At 43.5% G+C, this 20,740-nt stretch overlaps 1 protein-coding gene and 1 pseudogene across 1 annotated transcript in view; one reads left to right on the plus strand and one right to left on the minus strand.

Moving 5' to 3' along the window:
- Window positions 1-4,250: 4,250 nt before the first annotated feature.
- Window positions 4,251-4,369, minus strand: LOC112478566 (annotated as a pseudogene).
- A 12,212-nt stretch (window positions 4,370-16,581) lies between these two features.
- The window catches only part of LBH (limb bud and heart development), a 29,896-nt gene continuing 25,737 nt past the window's right edge, over window positions 16,582-20,740 (plus strand). The window contains exon 1 of the mRNA XM_015588249.2: window positions 16,582-16,712. The gene's annotated coding sequence lies outside the window, so the exon portion shown is untranslated. The remainder of the gene's footprint in view (window positions 16,713-20,740) is intronic.

Below are 20,740 nucleotides of genomic sequence, written 5' to 3' on the forward strand. Positions count from 1 at the left end.
GAATGAAATATTTTAATAAATGCAAAGCCAGGTAGCCCCTAACTTAAATTAATTAGCTCAAGAGTAAAGAAAATAGATTCTGGCAAAAAATAGCATATGCCCTAAGCCTGCCCCTTGACCTCAACTTCTGGGCCTCAGCAAGTATGGTTAGTGGGGTCCTCTTCCACGAGGGAGAGAGCGCCTGCCCCGAGGCAGAGCTGGCCAAAGAGGAACTGGACTGCTTCTTGAGATGGTGACTTTCTGCACTAGAAACCTCTTGTGAGGATACGGGGTGATTTTGGTGGGGCAAGACCCATTTGAACAATGGGTAAGGTGTTGGCTACTTTTAATGTGCTTCACAAGGAACCTCTAAAAACCACTTTGTGGCCTGCCTTTCACTGCCTTCCAATTCTATGATTCTTTAAAATATTTGAATTGAGTTCAGGTCTCCTGCAAGTGAAGGAGAAATAACGATCCTTGCAAAGCAATAAGTATGAACAAACATTAACTGGGACTGTCCTCGAATCCCCTCTGTGACACCCAGATACTTTCCTATAGCTCAATCCTCACAATCACTTCAACAGGTAGATATTATACTAATTTACGAATAAGGAAACTAAGGCTCAAGGTAGCTGGAAGATTTGTCCAGTATCCCACAAAAGACAAGTGGTTCTTGTCCAGGTTTCCTAACTTTTAGTCTTATGTTCATAATATGATATCATGATTTGTATTCCGTTCAGACACAGTAAGAGATGAAGACATCCAGAGTGTTTATCTTCAAGAAAAGAAAAGGATCTCAAAGAAGAGATGGATTTGGGGGAATTGGACGGGTGGGTTAGCTGTCAGGGCAGTACTTGCAAGTCACCAGGAGGGGGCAGAAGCCTGCCATTCTCGATGCTTACATCCTTCAAGCCCATCTAGAAGTGTTGTAAGACCTTTTCACTGAGAGGGAACTCAAAGAAAAATCAGGAAAGCGTCAGCGTGGACTACTGTAGAGGCTGGTTTCAGGAGGCGTGCATCTGAGAGCCAGGGGCATGGAAAGAAACGCCCTCCGCTCTATGGCCTGTACCCAGAAGGCTGATAGCAGCACAAGCCAGGAAGGTGCACAGGTTTTAAATACAAAGAATCCAAGATTTGGGTCCTCAATCTACATTGTCTAGCCTGTGTCACTTTCCCTCTCTATGCCTGCTTCTGCATCCGTGGAAAGAAGACAATAACAACGGTCTCACAGGACTATTGGAATAATCAGGTAAAAGCCCGTTGCAAACTAGAAAATATGTCCGCAGGTTAGTTGAGGTGAGTTCGAAAGCTCCTCCCCCTAATGTCTCTGGCTTGCACTTGAGCCAGGTGCTGCCAGAGCTGGGAGGCTGGGGGTGGGTGTGCGGGGCTGCACTGAGGAGGTAGGCAGAGGGAGAAGGGAATGCCACTGCCCCATTCTCTAGTCAGAGTCGCCCTGACCTCAGGACACTCCATCTCAGTGTGCTGTGCTTCAAATGGGCTGTCTGTCCCCTGAGGTCCTATGTCCTCAGAGGAGAGCCCTGAACCTCCCTGGACTGAAACTGAGAGGTCTGAGTTTCAGTGATGTCACTCAGCAACCTCAGCCTCAGGGACTGTGGTCACAGTCCAGCCTGATGGATCAGAACTGAAATGCTGCTGGTGAGGCTGAGCAAGAGAGACCACCTACCCCACCCATACCGCTTGTCACAGTAACAGCAGTTTACAGTTCTGCCCAAGAGCACAACTTCCTGTCCCATTCGTGATTTGGTTCATCAGGCCAACAATCTTTAGAGGTGGGTGGGACAAATATGGCTTTAAGTCACAGTCCAGCCTGATGGATCAAAACTGAAATGCTGCTGGTGAGGCTAAGCAAGAGAGACCACCTACCCCACCCATACTGCTTGTCACAGTAACAGCAGTTTACAGTTCTGCCCAAGAGCACAACTTCCTGTCCCATTCGTGATTTGGTTCATCAGGCCAACAATCTTTAGAGGTGGGTGGGACAAATATGGCTTTAATCCCTTTTTTTTTAAGATGAAAAACTCTCAGCAAGCTTAACTGATTTGCCCAAAGTCACATAGTGACTAAAAAACATAACAAAACCAAACAAAACTCAGAACCTGGTCTTCTGACCCTAAAAACATCACCTCGCATTGATGTTTCCACCAACAGAGATCTTCCATCTCCATCTGCTCTCTCTCATTTAACTTCTGGTATAGATATATAAGGTCATCACTTTTAACTTAGAGTACATTATCAAGCTATGCAAAGACCTTGCTTGTTAGATTTAATATTTTATTTTCCCATCATCTCCAATTTGTTTTTCCACTCCTCTATAACCCTTCTTGCCCACAAATGGGCATCCTCTCCAATCTGATTGATTAGTTGGTTGGTTGGTTGGTGGGTTCATTCATTCATTCATTCATTCATTCAGAGGCTTGAGCTAGATACATTTCTGACAGATACTGTGTTTACGATGCTTTTTAATGAGCATTTTTGTTACTGTTTTTCACAATTCATGGTCTGTAACCTCTGGTTCTTTTTCTGCTATATTCCTAGTAATTTCCCATTTTATATTTATATGCTTTTCTCATCTCCCTCTCCTGCCATCCCTAAATTTATTACTTGCTACTTGTTCTTACTTTGTTTTATTCTTATGGGCTTCTGATTTATTTTATATTATTCTAGACTTTAATTATCACCTTGGAGTTGCTACCCTGCTTGTTTTGTATTATTTGTTTATTTACTGTACATGCTTTTGAGTCCTTCGTCCCAGTCAGTGACAGTGGTGTCCAAAATCAATCACTTTAGGTCAGTTCTCAACCATAAAATAAAAGTCTGACTGAACCCCTTATAAGGCTGACAGTAAATCACTAATATTCTTGCCTTCATCATGATCTTTTTATAAGTTTTACATAATCTTTAATAGCTGAATGATGGAGCCGCGTGTTCAATAAAACTGTCCACAATAATGGAAGTGTTCTATATTTTTGTGCTGTCCAGTGTGGTAGCCACTGGCAACATGTGGCTATTGAGCAGTTGCAATGTGGCTGGTGTGACTAAGGAGCTAAATTTTAATTTTAATTAAAATTTAATGCTTTTTAAAAAATTCTTGAGATAATCGTGAAAAATATTTTTGAATTTCTAAATGGTAAAAATTACAGTAATTGCTTTTTCTCACATTAAACTTTCTCATATTCCAAAATAAGCCTTACTTGGTCACAACTTTTTAAATACACTGTTGGATATAGTTAGCTAATATTACTTAGAATTTTCATATCTATATTCAAACATAAAATAGCCTTATAGTTTCTTTTAACCATTCTTATCTGACTTTGTAATAAAGGTTATATCAGTCTTATAACAAAGGAGAAAGTAATTCTAATTTTTAGAATAATTTATACATGTCAGGGGATTATCTTATCCTTACAAGTGAGTGGAAATTATCTATAAAATCATAGGAGCATAGGGCTTTTCAGAAAGAGTAAGGGTCTTTGATTATATTGTAATTCTTAATTGAATACTTGACGACTCAGTTTGCTGTTTATTCTTCCAATTTTGAAAGTTCATAATTTTCCAGAATTCTATCAATTTTAGTAAGTCTCCAAATTATAATTCTTCATAATATTGCTAGTTGAAAACTTTTTGTTGTGTTGCGTTTCTTTCAGTATTAATCCCATGTTTACATCTCTTTATTTCCTCCATTAATTTTGTCATGTACTTGTATATTTTATAACCTTTTCAGAAAATCAGCTTGTTTAATGTCTTGTTGCTACACTCTGTTTCTCTGCTGACCTTACATGTATGTTTTCCTTTCTCCTCCTTCTCCTTCTTCTAGGTATTTTTTTTAGGCTCCTTTCTGAACTGAAAAATTAGCTTCAAGAATGTTTCAAAAAGGGGTTTGGGGACAAGCCATCTGATGCCTTATATACCTGATACTATTTTTTATTTTACTAGCATTTAAATGATAGTTCAGCTGTATATAAAATTTTAGGTTCGAAGTCCTTTTCCATCAACCCTTTAAAAGATTACTTCATTGTCTTCTTGTATCTAGTTTTGTTTTTGAGGTTCCATGCATTCTGACTCTTTTTCTTTTATAGTTGATCTACTTTGTCTTTATAAATGTTTTGAGAATTTTCTCTTTGTCATTATGTTCTTTTTTTAAAACTTTTTAAATTTTTTAATTTATTTTTTAGGCGAAGCAACCCTTGGTTGACCTCACAGATTGCAAGGACCTTGTCAGTTTACAATCCCTTATTTTATTTTATTTTTTACATGTATAGCACCTGGTCTTCTTAGGTGGTCTCCCATCCAAGTACTAACCAGGCTCGACCCTGCTTAGCTTCCAAGATCAGAAGGGTTCGGGCTTGTTCAGGGTGGCATGGCTGTAGACTCATTATGTTCTTAAATTTTACTGCACTATATCTAAGTGTGAGGGTTTTTTTTTAAATCTATTTCCTTTAACACTGAGTCCTTTCAATCTAAAGTTTTATATATTCTCTATTTCTAAGAAATTCTCAGTCAAATTCAAACGTTTCCTCTCTCCATTACTCATTTTCTCATCCTGGCTCCAAAGCCTGTGATCCTAACCATTGCACTATTCTCCTTCTCTGAAAAGAGAGTCAACATTTTGTTGCCCTTGTCTATTCAGGTACTGTCTCTCTCTACCACATTGTGAAAGGCGGTGATAGGGTCCTATTTTGTCTCTGTGTTCCTAGTGCATCAGTGCCCACTCTGTGTTAAATGAATGAATGCATAAACTAAGAGCACGGAGGAGTGGGGGTGGCCACAGGGCTGGAGCAGGAGGTGCTATGGGGCTAGGGCAGCAACCAAGCAGCGTGACAGTCCTGTGTGTCCACACTCAGTCAAGTGCAGGACCTTTATTGGGGTGACAGCCCCTTTAGCAGACCACTCTCATAAAGAGTGAGCACCTGGGACAGCTAGTCCAGCCCAGCCATGCTCTGAGATAATGGGCTGAGGTAAATACTTGCCATATCCTTAGCCAGCTCTCCATTGGGCCCAAAGCTACATTGACAGATGTGAGGATCTTGATGTGAGGCCCGTCTGACTCTTTCCTATCCAGCTGTGGGACCAATGGCAGTCGTCCTCCTCTTTGACTCTCAGTTATCCCTTCCATAAGTTGGAGCTAATATCACGTCCTCTTCAGCTTCCAGGGGTGTAAGGAGCTGCAAAAGAGATGTTTAAGTGCTTTGTAAGTGTGAAGAGCTGCATACAACAAAGTGGTGCTCTCATCTGGGACATACCACAGTGCACACAGAATCTTTAGCCGGGAATCTGAGTTCTAAAGAGAGATCCCACACGGTGATATGGAGTTCTTGATCTAATCCTGCTTCCTCAGAGAAGGGCTAGACTCCCCACAGGTTTGTGGCTTTTCATATCATTGGAAAGAAATGTGTAGGAACCAGAATCAGCTCCCATCCTGATGAAGAAGCAACTCAAGACTGGTGATTCTATCCACTCTTCACCCTTCCCTCCCACGCTTTTTCCCAACTTTGTGCTATATTTCCCCACTCCATCCCCCCCATTTCCCCTCCTCTAGTTTCACTGAGTCCCCATTCTGGCCTTCCCTGTCTGTAAGAGGTTCTATCCTCTGAGCATTTCTCTTCCCCTCTGCCCAGAAGAACTTCCTTTGCTAAGCTGTATGACTCTGCTCTCAGCTAGGCCTAAACTGAGGAATTCAATCTAAGGGTCTCCTGGATGAGATGATATGGGCTTACTCCTTATAAGTGATATCTATTTTCTTTCAATGGGGCACCCAAAGCCTTCTCCAAAGGGGCACCGGTGGAGGAAACGTCAGGACCTCTGGCAGCCCAGTGTCAGGGAGAGGGGAAAGAGATGCTCTAAGTCCCTCAGATAGGCAGGGTTGTGGAACCTTTAGAAATATTCCCTTGGTTTCCAAGGCCCAGACATTTTTGGATGAGACTCTCCTGGACCTAGGATGAGACTCTCACTAGAACCACCCTCTCACTTTCAGCTGCTCTTAATGGCCACTCCCAGCAACCTTTGAACCTTTATCAATTCATGCTTTTTCTACCATCTCTTTTTTTTAAGTATATCTGATGTCCTTTCAATATTCTTGCCTTTCTGATCTTCTTTCATAAAAGTCTTTTTTTTTTTTCCTATAGCTTTATTTTAAGAGGTTTCAAGCATGAGGTGGGAAATTAGATTGGGTTATTTTGGGGACCATCCAACCCTGAACTAACTGATTCTGTGAAATTTGCAACATGGTTAACGTTAAACTCTCACTATTGAGGATCACTAATGATTAAATCTTCAACTAGGTGGGTAATGCCCTTCTACTTAACGAGGAGATAGGACACTAACTAGCAAGTACTTTGGTGTTAAAATTAATGATTTGCTCTGACGTTATCTAGTTTCAACATTCAAACTAGCTACATTCCAAGTGTGCCATGGAAATCCTATCTTAGTCATGATGATAACAGACAACACAAAATATACCAGGTATTGTCCCAAGTACTTCACATACATTAATGTTAATTTCTCGCAATAATGCTATGAGATAATTAATATTTTCATCCCTACATTACAGAAGGGAAAACTGAGGCACAGAGAGGATAAGTCATTTGCCCTAGATAAGATTGGAGTCAGTAAATGATGGAGCTGGGGTTACAAAGTCTGGCCTCTTAACCACTACCCATACTACCTCCTGAAGCTCAGGAAAGATTATTGTACATCACCCCCCATATGTACTTATACTGTCATAGCTCCTCACAGGAGACTCTCAGAGCTTTCTCTCATATCCTCTTATCATTATAATGTGTGTCTGGGTTTTACCTTTTGCACACTGACAAGAGTTGGAAGAATTAGGAGACCTTTGAAAGAGATAACTACTATAAGTAAAGAAACTGAAGCTACAATAAGAAACAGGAAGTAAGCAGTGTTTGAGTTAAAGTAAGAAGGGTCGGAGAGGGGAGCAGAGGAGGAAATGAGGGGTCTTGGAAATTATAAGCACATGCCATGCAAAAGAGAATGAATAAAATGGAACATTAAAATCATAAAGATGTCAGTTGTATCTGAATTGAAATCCAACAGGGTGTTGTGTTTTGCTTTGTTTTGCTTGGAACTAGACAATCTGATCCTAGATTTGATTGGGAAGAGCAAAGGGCCAAGAATAACTGAGAAGCAATTTTGAAAAAGTACAAGGTGGAAGAACTTGCCTTATCGAGACTTAGTATGAAAATCTTTAGTAACGAAGACAATAGAGTTTGGGCAAAAGGATAGACCAGTGAAGCAGAATAGAGCCCAGCCACTGGCTCACCCCTCATTGGAAATAATACAAGGCAGAGACGATATTATAAATCAGTTTAGAAAGGGTGGTCTATGAATAAATGAGTCTTAGGAACAACTTTATCCACACGAAGAATACAAAATTAGCTTTCTAGCTTAAACCAGGTAGATTTAATCCAGGTAGATTAAAGAGCTAAAAACAAAAAGCAAAACTTTAAAACACAAGATGAAAATATCGAAAAATTCTTCGTGACCTTAAGATAAAGAAGGATTTCTTAAAAATAAACAAATTACACACACAACATAGAAACCATAAATACATTAAAATTAACTTCTGCACAACAAAAGACCCCTATAACAAAGGGAAAAACAAGCCATAGCCTAGAAGAAGTTATTTGCAATGACAATAACATGTAAGAAATCTCTCAAATTAATTAGAAAAAGATAACACTGGGGAGAAATGGGCAAAGAACATACACTACCAATTTGTAGAAGAAGAACCCCAGAAGATTAATAAAAATATAGAAAGACGTTCACTCTCACTATTAATCACAGAAATACAAATCAAAACAATAATGAAATACCATTCACACCCACCAGATCAGCAAAAATTTATGTCAGCCAATGCCAAGTGTTAGCAAAGACCTGTCAAATCACAGAGCCTCATTCATTGCTGGTGGGACTGTAAGTCAATACCAGTACTTTGGAGAGCAATTCAGTAATAACAAGTAAAATTGTAGGTGGTCATGGGCAGAAATTCCACTACAAGGCACATAGTCTTGTATGTGTGCATAAGGAAACATGTATTACGATGTTTGCTGTAGCATGGAAACAACCTAAGTGTCCATCAACAAGAGAATGAATGACTAAATTGTATTATAGTTACATAATGAAATACAATACAGCATGTGCCAGCATAGATAAAAATTTCACAATTGCAGCACTAAAAGAGATATGCACATTGTAGAATGTTATAATACTTTATATATACATATACAGCTTAAAAGCTGGCATAATAATACTTTAAAATATTTATGGATACATAAAAATGTAATTAAAATATATTTTAAAAAACATACTTGAGAATGATTAACACTGAGTTTAAAACAGTGCTTAGCTCTGGGAAATGAGGAAGGAGAATGGGATGGGGAGTCACAGAGGGGGAAACTCAGTTATATCTTTAATATTTACTTTCTTTCAAGCAAAAAGACCTGAAGCAAATAAGGCAATATGCTAATATTTACTAAAGCTGATGTGGCCATCATTAATGCTGTCCACCAAATATATCTGGCTCTCTGCTTCCCACGCCCGTGGTAGGATTGGATTTCCCATTCACATTGAAGTTAGGGGTGGCCTAGAGTCTTACTTTGGCCAATGAACTGGAGTGTAAGTGACTTATGTTTCTGGCCTCCTGAGCCAGTGCACAAAAGCTTTGGCCAACATGGCAGTGCAGAGACAAAGCTCCTCTCCTCCTCAGTCCCTGAGCAAGCATGCTATCCCTAGGCAACCCATGAAGGACAGGTGGATGAGTGAGAAATAAATCTCCGTTGCTTTCAGCCACTGAGATTTAGGGATATTTGTTACTACAACACGACCAAGTCTGTCCTAACTGATACAACTGGGAAGTGGGTCCACAGATGTTTACTGTATTAGTCTCTGGTTTTATCCACATGTTAAAATATCATAAATAAAAATTTAAAATAGTTTTTAAATTGGATGAGATGAATCATATTTTTCAGTTTATGACACATTATCTTTATTGGTCTTTGCAAGGCCCTTTTCTTATTTTATTAACTTTTGTTTTCTTGGTTACTTCATACTTGCAACGGAAGCAAAGTTGAACTACAGGAGCATTTTCATCAGAGGAATGAACGATAAGTTCCTACTTGCAGCATTAGTCCAGGTTTAATCCAAGGCTGTCTGCTAGACAGCCACAAATCCAACTACAAAGTTTTAGTTCTCCTCCAGAGACATGTGAACAAGAATTGCGATAAGTGCGATCAATGGCCCCGACTGTCGCTGACTCTTTGTGTGCCTTTTAGAAAAATCATTTCACCCTTTGTTCAAAATTCTGTGATCTTTCTGAAAGCAGTAGGCTTGTCCCCTGGTCGTCCCAGCACCTGCCCTCCATCCCCACCAACCAGCAACTGTTTCCCCAGATTCAAGTCACCTTTGTAAGAAACGCTAAGACAACTTTCCTCCACCTCTTGGCTTCCAGGTTCCTTTTCTAGGCTGCTTGCAAAGCCCTAAGGGAGTAAAAACCCCAGAAAGAGGTGGGGGGAGGCGGCAGAGTGTTGGGAGAAGGAAGAGAAACTCCACGTTCTGTTCCGTATTGTGCAGCAAAACACAAGCGGTGCCTGGAAGTCACTATGAAATGCAATGCCTTTGAGAAGTTCCGTGGAAAGAATGACATCATGACCAACCACTCCCCCCGCCCCACCTTTTTTCCAGTGGGAGTGAGAAATAAATAGACTGACACATTTTCCAGTCAGGGAGCAATTCTGGAGGGCAAGTTTACCTTGGCACAGGCGCTCAGGTGGGGCTGTGAGAAACCCTATCTGTGCTTGCCCAGTAAACAAGGAGTCCACAATCTCCCCGGAGCCTTGGCCACTGAACAGGTGACTGCAGGAGGCAGGTGAGCAGGGTGAGCCGAGGGCTGGCCAGAGCTACCTGAGAGCCAGCCAGGCCCGGGAGCAGGCTGTATTGGGCAAATAATGCCTAGATTTGATTGACGAACTCATTTACTGACTGTTGGTTGCCAAGAGAAATACCATCAAATCTACTAGATTCACAGGTAAAATTGTCATTCCTTAATTTGATGATTCTCAGTATGCATATGGTCACCTGGGGATCTCATTAAAATGTAGCTTCTGCTTCAGCAGGTTGAGGTAGGGATGAGAAATTACATTTCTAACAAGCTGCCTGGTGATACTGATGGTGTTGGTCTAAGGACCACACTTCGAGCTTGCAAAGTCTTAATGTTCAGACAACCGTGTACATTTTACCATCAAAATAGTTACCGCATAAGTGGCTCCGTCTGCCTCTGTGACAGGTGCTGTACCAGGTGTGTTCTGTCATCTAGCTCTTTACTCTTCACACCAGTTCTGCAAGGTGGGCATTATTGTTCCTGTTCCCTCCTTGGCAGGCAAGGAAATTGAAGCTAAGAGTGGTTAATTTGTTCTATATATGTGGCATTTCTGAGAGATTTTATCATTACCTTCCCTTCCTTTCCCAGCAATCTGAAATAACCCAGAAACAAAAGATAATAAACACCCTATGGTGGAACTGGGCATTGTCTGCTTGTGGCGATTGGCCCTCTTGACACCCAAGAATGAGTAATTCCTTTTGTACAGAATCATCAGGTCCGAGCACAGGAATTCAGGAATCCTATAATCAATGTTTGACCTAGTGAGCCCCAGCCTCAATAGAGACAGTTGCTCAGAAACATGGACAAGTCTGGCTTTCAAATCCCTCTAGTGCTGATGTATTCACCTCTAGGACATGCCATTTTGAGATCCTTAATACTGGGAGGAGATGCTTTGATGAGTCAGCTTGGAAAGAATGCCTCTTAGGGCCCATGCAGGACTGCAGGAGAAAAAAAAAAAAGTGCCCCAGCTGGTGGAAACATCAAAGAGAAGGCAATATAACCAACTGACCCACCTGGAGATAATTAAATACCTCGAAGAACTGAGATGTGCCCTTGCAAAACCCAGACAGCTTCCAGGTATAAATTTACATCATGTCTGGATCTCAAGGAGCAAGGTAGCCCGACTGGCTGGTCCTGGCTATCCACTACACACGGGGCCAAGTGGGAAAATTTTGAGGCTCTCCCCTGAGACCCTTGGAAGACCTGAATTCTGGTGACCATTCAATGAGTTGGGCTGCTCCAGGACTCCATTAGCATTTGAACCTCATCCACAGTGTTTACAAGGTGAGACCACGATTTCACCACCCATGGAGAAGGTTCAGGCTGTCCTGGAGTTCCCACAACTCCGTTTCCAGAAGTTGTTATGCAGAACTTACTCAGAGTGGCACAACCCAGGACAAACTGAAGGCCTCCAAAGAAGTCATATTTAATTTTTTTATTTACATATTACATCATTCTAGAAAGTATTTAAGGGAGTTTACAGAAACTACATAAAATAGAACAAAGTTTAAAAAAATAAGAAGAGAGAATATGGGGCAGGAAGGAGAATAAAAGGTAGAAGAGAACAAAGCCTGGTATGATTATTACCTTCTCAAATATTGTAAAGACCTTGCACTTGGACTATTGTATCTTCAGATCAAGTTCTGACTTTCTAACCTAAAAAGCAAAAATGCAAGAAAATCAGGTACAGCACTCACTGTACCCATGATACAAGAAAGGAAGCAGTTGCTTCAGAGAAGCACACCTATTTCCGATGCTAAGGCTCCTTGTGGGGCCTCAGAGGGACAATCAGAAGGCACAGTGGAATGTCATAAACAGTGTCCTCCACACCAGCTCTGTGGGAAAACCCATAAGTTGTTTCTTGGGGATGTTTCCTATAACACCCCAATTCAGGCTGATGGCCATGCCAATGCCTAGTCGATTGAGAGAAATTATGGAAGGCTCCAGAATGACCCCTGCTGAGCTGACTTAATCCCAGGATAAAGATCAGAGGCAAGGAACTGCTTTAGGAATCTGGAGGGCCAATTTCTAAGCAATCCCCACCCGCCGCCCTGCTGCTCTGGAAATCTGAATTTAGTCTTCTCCCCAGGTTTGGTGTGGCCCTTACTCAGTGCTTTGGGGAGTGAGTCCCTAGGGCTCCTAGCAAACCTGAAGTCATCGAAGGGCAAGACAAGGGCCAGCCCATCCACAGGCTGGGAGCAGTGGTCTTGCCACCATGACCCAGTGAGCACAGAGCAGTCTTCTCTCTTCAGGCAAACATGGGCCAAGGAGCCAGAGAACCAAGTGTTGGTCCCGGGTTCACCACTCTCTGACCGTCAGAACTGAGGGAAGGCAACTCCTCTCTCTGGGCCTTAGTTCTGTTGCCTGCAAAATGGAGAAGACGGACAAGCATCTAATCTTTCCCTTCCCTGAGAACTCTCCCAGCTGCAGTCCTCCGCAGTGCATGGCAAACCAAAGAGAGACAATAAAGGAGTGTTGTGAACTTTGGGGTCTGTGGTAGGCCCAGGCATTTTATCGTAATACGAGATACTCTGACAGGTAATATTTGCCCCAATGCCCCCCATAGGCTTGGCTGAAATTTGTTGAGCCCATATCTCAATTAGACCTCTTTCTCGGCCCAAGCCAGCTTCTTTCCCCTTCCTTTCATTGATGTTGGTCCCAAACCCTGTCTCTCCATCTGCCTCTGAAGAACCCAATCTGCCACAGGGCCCAGCACCTATGGCACAGAGACTTGCCAGGCACATGCTCTTCAGAACAGAAGCCTTAGCCACCACGGACCCAAGAGTGACAGAAACAGCTAGCATGGATGGTACGACAGAACTTGAGTCACGGCTGCAACTCGACAGGCGGTCATCCCATGGAAGCCCCAGCTGTCTGAAACAGACGTGACCCTCTCCTCCCCAAACCATCCCTCTGGACTCTGCTTTCCCAGGGGATGTTGCCAGTTTTCCAGTCACCCAGCTCAAAAACTCTAAGCCTTTTCAAGTCCCTCTCCCTCTCGCTCCCACATCCAAATAATTACTGAGTCCTGAAGCCTCCACCTTTGCGTTGCTTCTCGCCGTCATCCACACCTCCCGTGAACACTAGCTCCCTTCTCGGGCCATTGCAGCAGCCCCTTTGCTGACCTCCCTCTCTCCCATCCGCCCCCTTCTCTTCTTACTATCTGATGGTTACCCCAGTGCAGGCTCCTATCACGGAGATGCCCACCGCTGCTCCCTGTCATCGTTCTACAGAAGGAAGGGAATGCTAGATATATTGGAATCACACCAGTCCTTCACACCTGTTTCCCCTGAAGTCACTGGGAGGCGTTCGTTGCTACTTGTGACAAACACCCAAACACAAACAGAGGTGGTAAAGCACTGTGAACTGGATGAGAGGTTTCTGTTTCTATTTGGATTGAGGTCAGGGTTATTTTCCTAACTTAGATCCGGAAAACAGAGCACTTGTTCAACTGCCATGATGCCCCTGGCACGCAAGTGTATGTGCTTGTGTGGACATGTGGAGGTCCCAAGAACAAAAGAGCTCGGTGGCTTGCTGGCACCCAACGCCAGGGTATTTCTTAATGTTCCTTGTTGAACAAATAGCTTTAAGATGTCCATGTCCCCATACGTGGAAGGGCAGGCTGTGAAGGTGCGAGGCTCATGCCTGCCAATGAGGGCTAGCGTAGCACCTGGACCGCCATAGGAATACAGCAGCCCACACCCCCGTGTGCTTCCAGCTAAGGTGCTGGCAAGTGCGAGATCCAATGTAAACACTTTAAGAAATGTGCTGGAAAGAGGGAGAGATGGGATGGCAACCATTGTATGTGGCTTCATTCTCTTCTAGGAGAAGTCGCTTGGTCTCTTTCAGAAAATAAGAGAGGGTTGCTGCCTCTGCTGCGTTTTCCTGTGAGTGAGCAACAGAATGAAATGATGAATGTGGGTTTCACTTTTCATTCTTTACTGTTCATCTTCAAGCACATCCAATAGAGGATAATTTAATATCGTACCTTTCTGCCAAGGAAGCCGAGTGCAAGGAGCCGAGGGCAGGGAATATCGGGCCCATTTTACGGAAGAATAAACAGAGGCCAGACAAGTGAAGAGACCTGTTTGTTTTCTAATTCAGAATGTCGAATAACATCATATCTGGTGTGTGATTCATTAGTCTTTATATTTTCTTCTTTTTAAATGAAGAAATGAGTGAGTGTGGTGGAAGGTTAGGGTCCTGGAGATGAGGCAATAACATAGAATAAGCCTGGGACATTTGTGTGAAAAGGAGCCTCGCTAGTGTGCAACGGGAAGCATAGTGAGTCAGGACTTTCACGGGTGCACTCTCCAAATGCCCCCAAACGAAAAAGAGCAGGTGGCTAGGAATGGGGCGTGCCCTCCGACCTCCAGAAAGACTCAAACACGCGTAACGCTCTAGCTTTTTTCAATACTAACGTAAGAGGCATTAGAGAATGAAGTTAGAGAACAGCCTCGGGAAACCACCTTCCATCTTTCTGGTTTCCTTTCGTAAGATGAGGCCTGGATAAGGAGGAACAAGAGAACTAGGCGCTAGCTGAGAGGGCAGGTGGGAAGTGCTCGGTGAGCTTCCTGCAGTGATGCGGGGTGGGAAGTATGGGTGGCCAGATGCCCCACTGTCCTTGAGAGCTGGCAAGCAGTCATGTCACCGTCTTTCCCCGAGCCCCAGCTGTGCCACGCTGTGTGCTCACTAGGCTTAGAAATCCTTCTTGGAGGCCTCTGCTGCCTGGAGGGCCCCATTAAGCATGTGACAAGGCATTTGGCCTTTCTCACCATCATGACTTGTCATCGTCTTTGCTCAGGCTGGCGCAGAACTCCTGCAGGGAGAACAGGGCCGCCTCTCCTGGCACACACCTGGGCTGCTTGGCCTGGCCTGGACCTGAGCAAGGGTGTTTGGTGCCTGGGGCTCACTTGTAGGAGTCCCCTTCAGTTCGAAGCTCTGTCCTTCTTAGTGAAAAGGAAGGAAGAAAGAGGTCTTCCGAGATCTTTTTCACTTTCTTCTCCTTGGTCTCTGGAGTTAATCCACTAAAATGCTTTCATCAGATTAGAGCTGATGTCAAGGATTCCAATCAGATTCCTTCAGAAGGGCTATGACCATAGGGGAATCATTTTATATGCATGCCTGCTGGTCGCACCCACCCCAGCCCTTCTGAGGGGTTTACTTCCTTCTTTGTCTTACCATGGCTTGATTTCCCCTCAGACTTCAACCATCAACCATTAACTATCATCAGCCTCCGTGACCACAGAGATCTTTCCTCTCACTCACTTACCCGGCCTGAAATGCCACAATAGGAGACCTGAGAGGTTCTGTGAGCATGTCATCCTCCCAATAGTGTGAATTTATTTGTCAGATCAAATTCGCAGCCCATTAAGTATCTGAACGATGAATGTTTCAATGGAAAAGAAAAAGATCGTTTTGGAATTTGGGAAGCTGTTATAAAGAGAGTATTGGTTTTTTGAGATCAGTGGCTGCCTGGGGCGGATCAAAGAGAGGTGTGAAACAAGAAGGAATGGAAAGGGGAAGTCTCAGAAAACACCCTGCACCTAAACTCAGTTTGCCCTACTTAACGCTTCTGCTTAGGCCCCATCTAACTGCAGGAGAAATGTTGACATTAACTCAAATCGTGTAGAGGTGAGGAACGCCGGGTTGCTTTGGCTAACAGAGTGACAGGTGTTTTTTTCCTGCTAGAAATTCTGTACACAGTCCATTCTGCAGAGCACAAGGCCTTTTACTAACAAACGAGACTTCCATTTAGCATGCAGACTCGAAGTCATGGGGGCTCCCGTGGCCCCTCCCAAGATCCGAATTCTCGTGCTCACTCCTGGTCCCCGGTGCCCCCCTGGCACTTTCTCACCCCTGGTCCTTTGTTTGTGGTGTTCTTGTCGCGGGGCTGGCCTTTCTCTGGCTTCTACTCATCCTTCGAGGGCAGTGCAATGGCCTCCTTTCCCTTTATCTCTCCTGATACCATTCATTCATTCAACAAATATTTCTTGAGTGCCTACTATGCGCGGGCACTCTTCCAGGTGGCGGAGGTACAGCAATAAAGAAAACAGACTCAATCCTTGCTTTTCCGGAGTTTATGATATGGTGGGCAGCATCCCTCTCCCCAAGACAAGAGTAATCATACCACCTCCACAGTAACATGTCTCTACTGTAGCAGTTACCATCTGGTCTGATGGACACCATGCCACTCTCTAGAGGCAGCCCCGATTTCTTTAGAAAAGGAACTCGGGGTAGCAAATCTAGTAGGAAGGGCAGAGGTTAGGGGTCTTCTATGCAAACTGCACTTGCATAGCATGTGTGCCGTTTTCACTCAGTTTTATGATTACGTAGGGAATCACTAAAGCAATTTAGAGACTTTGTCTTAAAGCTGTGCTGTTCTGTCACTTAGAGTGTGTGTTCATTTGGGATGGTTTTGGGGATGATCCAAAAGGGAGAGAACTAAAGTTCTCCTAAAGCGACGCCTTGGAGCCACCACTGTCTGGTACATAGTAGGTGCTTAATGCCTGTTGGTAGAATAATTGTCGAAAAGGCAGGAAGATGGAACATGGACCCAGCTATATGATCCCGAGGCTGGGCACCATGTGGGTGTGAAACACACCTGGGACTCCCGCGAGCTGGTGTGAGCTCTGGTTACCAAGTTGGCAGAGGCGTTCGGAAGGAGCTGCTCCTCTGTGCATAATTCACCGCTTGCTCCTCCAAGTTGGAGCAGCGGGTGTGAAATCAGCAGGGACACAGCTGCCCCTGGAGGAAGCTAGCCGACATCCTGTACATTTGAAAAGAAAACTGAAAGTGCCTTTCTTCGCAAGAAACTACTGTAAGTGCTTCCCTCTTTTTTTTTTTCCGTAACCTTACAAGTACAATGGGTTTTCTCCGGTCCAGAGTTGTGGATGAAATGGCATGGGTGTGGGGGGAGGACAGAGTGGTATGAAGGAAATTTGGATGGTTCTGTGGCTCGTGCTCTTTGTCTAATCTGGGGAAGGTATCAGCCTGCCAGAGCCCACGCCGAGGAGCCCTCTGCTATATGATATGTGTGTCCTGGTGATAGCAACCTCTTTGCTGGCTGCTAAAGTGCATTCCTGTGTAGCTGTGGAAAGAGAGAAAGCATGCTAGAGTCAGAGCTAGGACAGGAATGTGAGTATTTCCTTAATTGGACACAAGAGCCTTGAACTGGTTCCAGTTTTAGTGTTTTCTTTTAAGAGCCTGGACCCTAAAAATTTTTCTTTCTCTGAAAAATCCCTTTGGTTCAAAGGCCCCTTGATAGAAATAAAGAAAAGGCCAGGACTGAATCTCTTTGATATTTAGGAAGGCAAGAGTTCATGAGCTGCCAGATCCCAGGCTTCTTTTGGATGTCAGAGGGTTCTGGGCAGAAAGAAGGAGGCGCCTGCTGAGATGGTACATGGTGAAAGTGCTTTATATTGGGCCGCAGAGCCCTGATGATAGGATGCAAGGCACCTTCCCCTTGAGCATTTATAGAAGCAATTTTTCTCATCTTTATTAGCACCCCGAGAGCTAAAAAGAGACCTCTATTGCCCGCTTTATTGCCTCAGGAGTGTGAGACGGAGAGAGGTCATGCAACTTGCCTGAGGACTTACAGAAAAGCCAATCAAAGGCTAGAGGATTTTGTCTGGTGGGTTTGGGTTGCATTGTGTTGTGGACTGCTAATTCCCTAATGGCCAAGATGGGAAAGCGTGCCCACATTTTCAAGCTTTGCCTATTCATGGTGTGTCCAGAACCCAGATGGACACTTGCTGGGAGGCACCAAAGACTGGAAGAGTTTGGGGGGTGGAAGGGTTGAGGCGAGATGTTGGGACACAGACCACAGCAGTGCCCACAAGGCAGACTACTTGCCTCTTCCCCTCAAAAGCTGTAAATTGCAGTCAAGGGGCTCCAGGGGAAAATGGGGCGGTTTGTGGTTGAAATGAGTGAAAAACTAAAACAGATGCAGTCAACTCTGCTGATCACCCTCTTTTCCCCAAACACCTTAAAAACAAGCCATGTGTCTGCTCAGTGCTTTCCAACTCACCAAGTGTTTTCATAACATTATCTCATTTCAGCCTCACATCAACCCACACACATTCTTGCCTTTCAGATTTCTTATGTACTCAAATGAGTTTCACCGAAAAGTTGGCGAGAAACTCCCCTTCTCCTACTCACTTTTTTCCTCTTAAACCCCAAGCCTTTGACTGATATCTTTAAGAAGCTCCCAGATTCCCAGGGTGGGAAATTTGTTTATTCTGTCAGCCCTGCCCCACCAGCTAGACCTGTAGTCCTGGACTTTGCTATTGGAACCAATGCTTTTGTATTTAATTTATGTTCAGTCATTAAACAAAACCACAGAGACCAGAATAATGTAGTATCGTGAGGAAAACATAGGCTTTGGAACCAACAAGCCCCAGAGTCAAATTCCGGATCAGCCATTTGACAGCAGCGTGGCTATGCCCAAATTACTTAATCTCTCAGAGCCTCTCTTTCTTCACCTGTAAAATGGGGCAATAAAAAAATAAAATGGGGCAATAGTGCCTACATCTTAAAGTTGTCATGAGGCATAAATACGCTAATAGATATGACTAACTCAGCAAACAGCTACTTCGTGAAGTCCCCTATTGCTAACCAAAGGACCAGCTTCACCAGGATAGGCAAGTTAAGTGCGATACTGTCTTTTTGGAAGCCAGAAGGGAGATAAAGTGTGGGAATATGTTGCCAAATGAATTTAGATGGAGATTTTTTTTTTACTTGGTGAATAATTAGCTACATGTCCTGCAAACATGGCACAGTGGTGCCGGAGATAACTCTAGTATGATATAAAGGTCAATACCTTTCTTCTTTTTTTAATCATTATTTTAGGTGAGGGAGAGAAGGAGCTGGAAAATGGGATTTATGTAATATTGGAAAGCAAGACAGCTCTGATTCCACTGGGATTTTTACTGAAAGAGAATTGTACTTCAACACTTTGGTTCCCGGGGACAAAGGTGGGGGAAGGAAAGGAGGGCAGAGGCCCCTGACTGGGAATTTAGTTCACTGATCTGCACATAGTAGATGCTCAATAAATGTTGGTGCTAGACCGAGGTGGTTGAGAGAGTCCAGGTCATGTATTTGACTCCCGCTGCTGACTTCTTGGCAAATGCAGTCCAGGCGTAGGGTCGTAGTGGAAAGAACATGTGACCAGTCTGAAGGCCTGCGTTCAGGTTCCATCTACACTACTTAATAGCCTGGTGACCTTGGACATGCCATTTAATCTCTTAAATGTCTTCTCACCTGTAAAATGAGGAGACTGGACTAGGCGATTTGGAAGGTCTCTTTCAGCTCTAAGGTTCTGGGGCTCTAAGTAACTTCATTTGCTTGTGTTTCTGTTTATTTATTAAAAGGAAAGGGGATAGAAACTTATCTCCTAGGATATTAAGAAGAAATAGTCTACATGATAAACACCCCATGTCTTTAGAGATCTGAAGCAAATGCAGTAACTAAGAGCCATGTAGCAGAGTAGCTGTGTCATCTTTGGCAAATCTAATTTATTTCAGCCTCAGTTTGCATATTTGTTAACTGGGGACTGTAAGTTGTGTTATGTTACTCTTATCACGTTCTTTTGAAAGCTGAGATAATGAAAATACTTTGAAAAACTTCAAGGCACTATATACAGTATTATGATTGAGAAAAGGCATACTTGTTATAGTATATCGAAGTTTAGCCCCATACATTCCATATTTTCAAATGAATGAATGTGTTACTGTGGTCCCAGAGGGGTTATAGAAGGTATAGATTTGGGGTCACAACTCAAAGCTTACTTTCCATTCCCAGTTACTTGACGGAAGTGATATTTAGTTAAAATGGGCATTAATACAATGTTTCTTCTACGAGAGTAGGCACCAGGTAAATTATCTCAGTGTTCTCCAAAGTAGGGAATGTTTTAAGGGGCCAGATATCTGTTCTCGGAGGCCTATGTCCCACCCTCTTCTCCAGACTGAGGCCATTTTGACACTTACCGGTGTTTGTGTATGGAGGGGGTAGCTTTCTGAGTTCTGAAGATGTCACAAAGCAATAATGATGGCTATGTAATGTGAGGCTGTTGGCATGTAAAAGTGGTGAGACAGCCCTTTCATTCAGGCCTTCCAGGGTTTACTACTGGGGAGCAATGGCAGAAGGCCTCAGTCCTTGCTTGTGGGGGCCCATCTCAGGCCCCCAAAAGTCCCATCCTAGAAACCAGCTCTCCAAGCATTGGCTTCTCCTTTGACCAAGTAAATGACAACAGGTCACGTGCAGCCTTTGAGAAGCTTCCCCACCCTATGCGAAAGGCATAAACAGCACCCCGCCCCCCACCAGTAGTAACACCAAATCTGGATCATCCCCATCTGGCTTTTGTTCACAGAAGCATCACCCTCCATCAGGACACTACCTTGAGAGGGGGCTTGTCTTGAAGCCGCATTTTCCTAGGAAGTACACTGTTTTTACTCAGGCTGTATATATGAACGACTAAAAACAGCAAGATTGTTTTAAATTTAATTACTTTTTAAGCAATTCTTATCAATTATTTTTATTTGCTTTGTCTTGGGAAGGCTGATAAAAATTATAAGGGCCTCTGTTAAACCATTACCATTGATCCTATCATCCCTTATTTGAGATAGGGTTATGTATTTTCACTTTTTAAGCATATATCAATGGATTGAATACAGTCACTACCTTTCAAAGAGCTGACTTCAAAGTACATTTAATTTTGCCAAGTTTTTGATACCCTCTCCTCCAACACGTACACTTCCTCCGTCCCCAGTACACACATAGGTTAGGGTTATAAAAAAACTGAAAAGCCATTTTTCAGTTTTTGCAGAGGTGTGAAGCAACGCACTACAG

This window comes from Pteropus alecto, unplaced genomic scaffold (genome assembly GCF_000325575.1).
Source record: "Pteropus alecto unplaced genomic scaffold, ASM32557v1 scaffold61, whole genome shotgun sequence".
In the NCBI taxonomy this organism is placed as follows: Eukaryota; Metazoa; Chordata; class Mammalia; order Chiroptera; family Pteropodidae; genus Pteropus; species Pteropus alecto.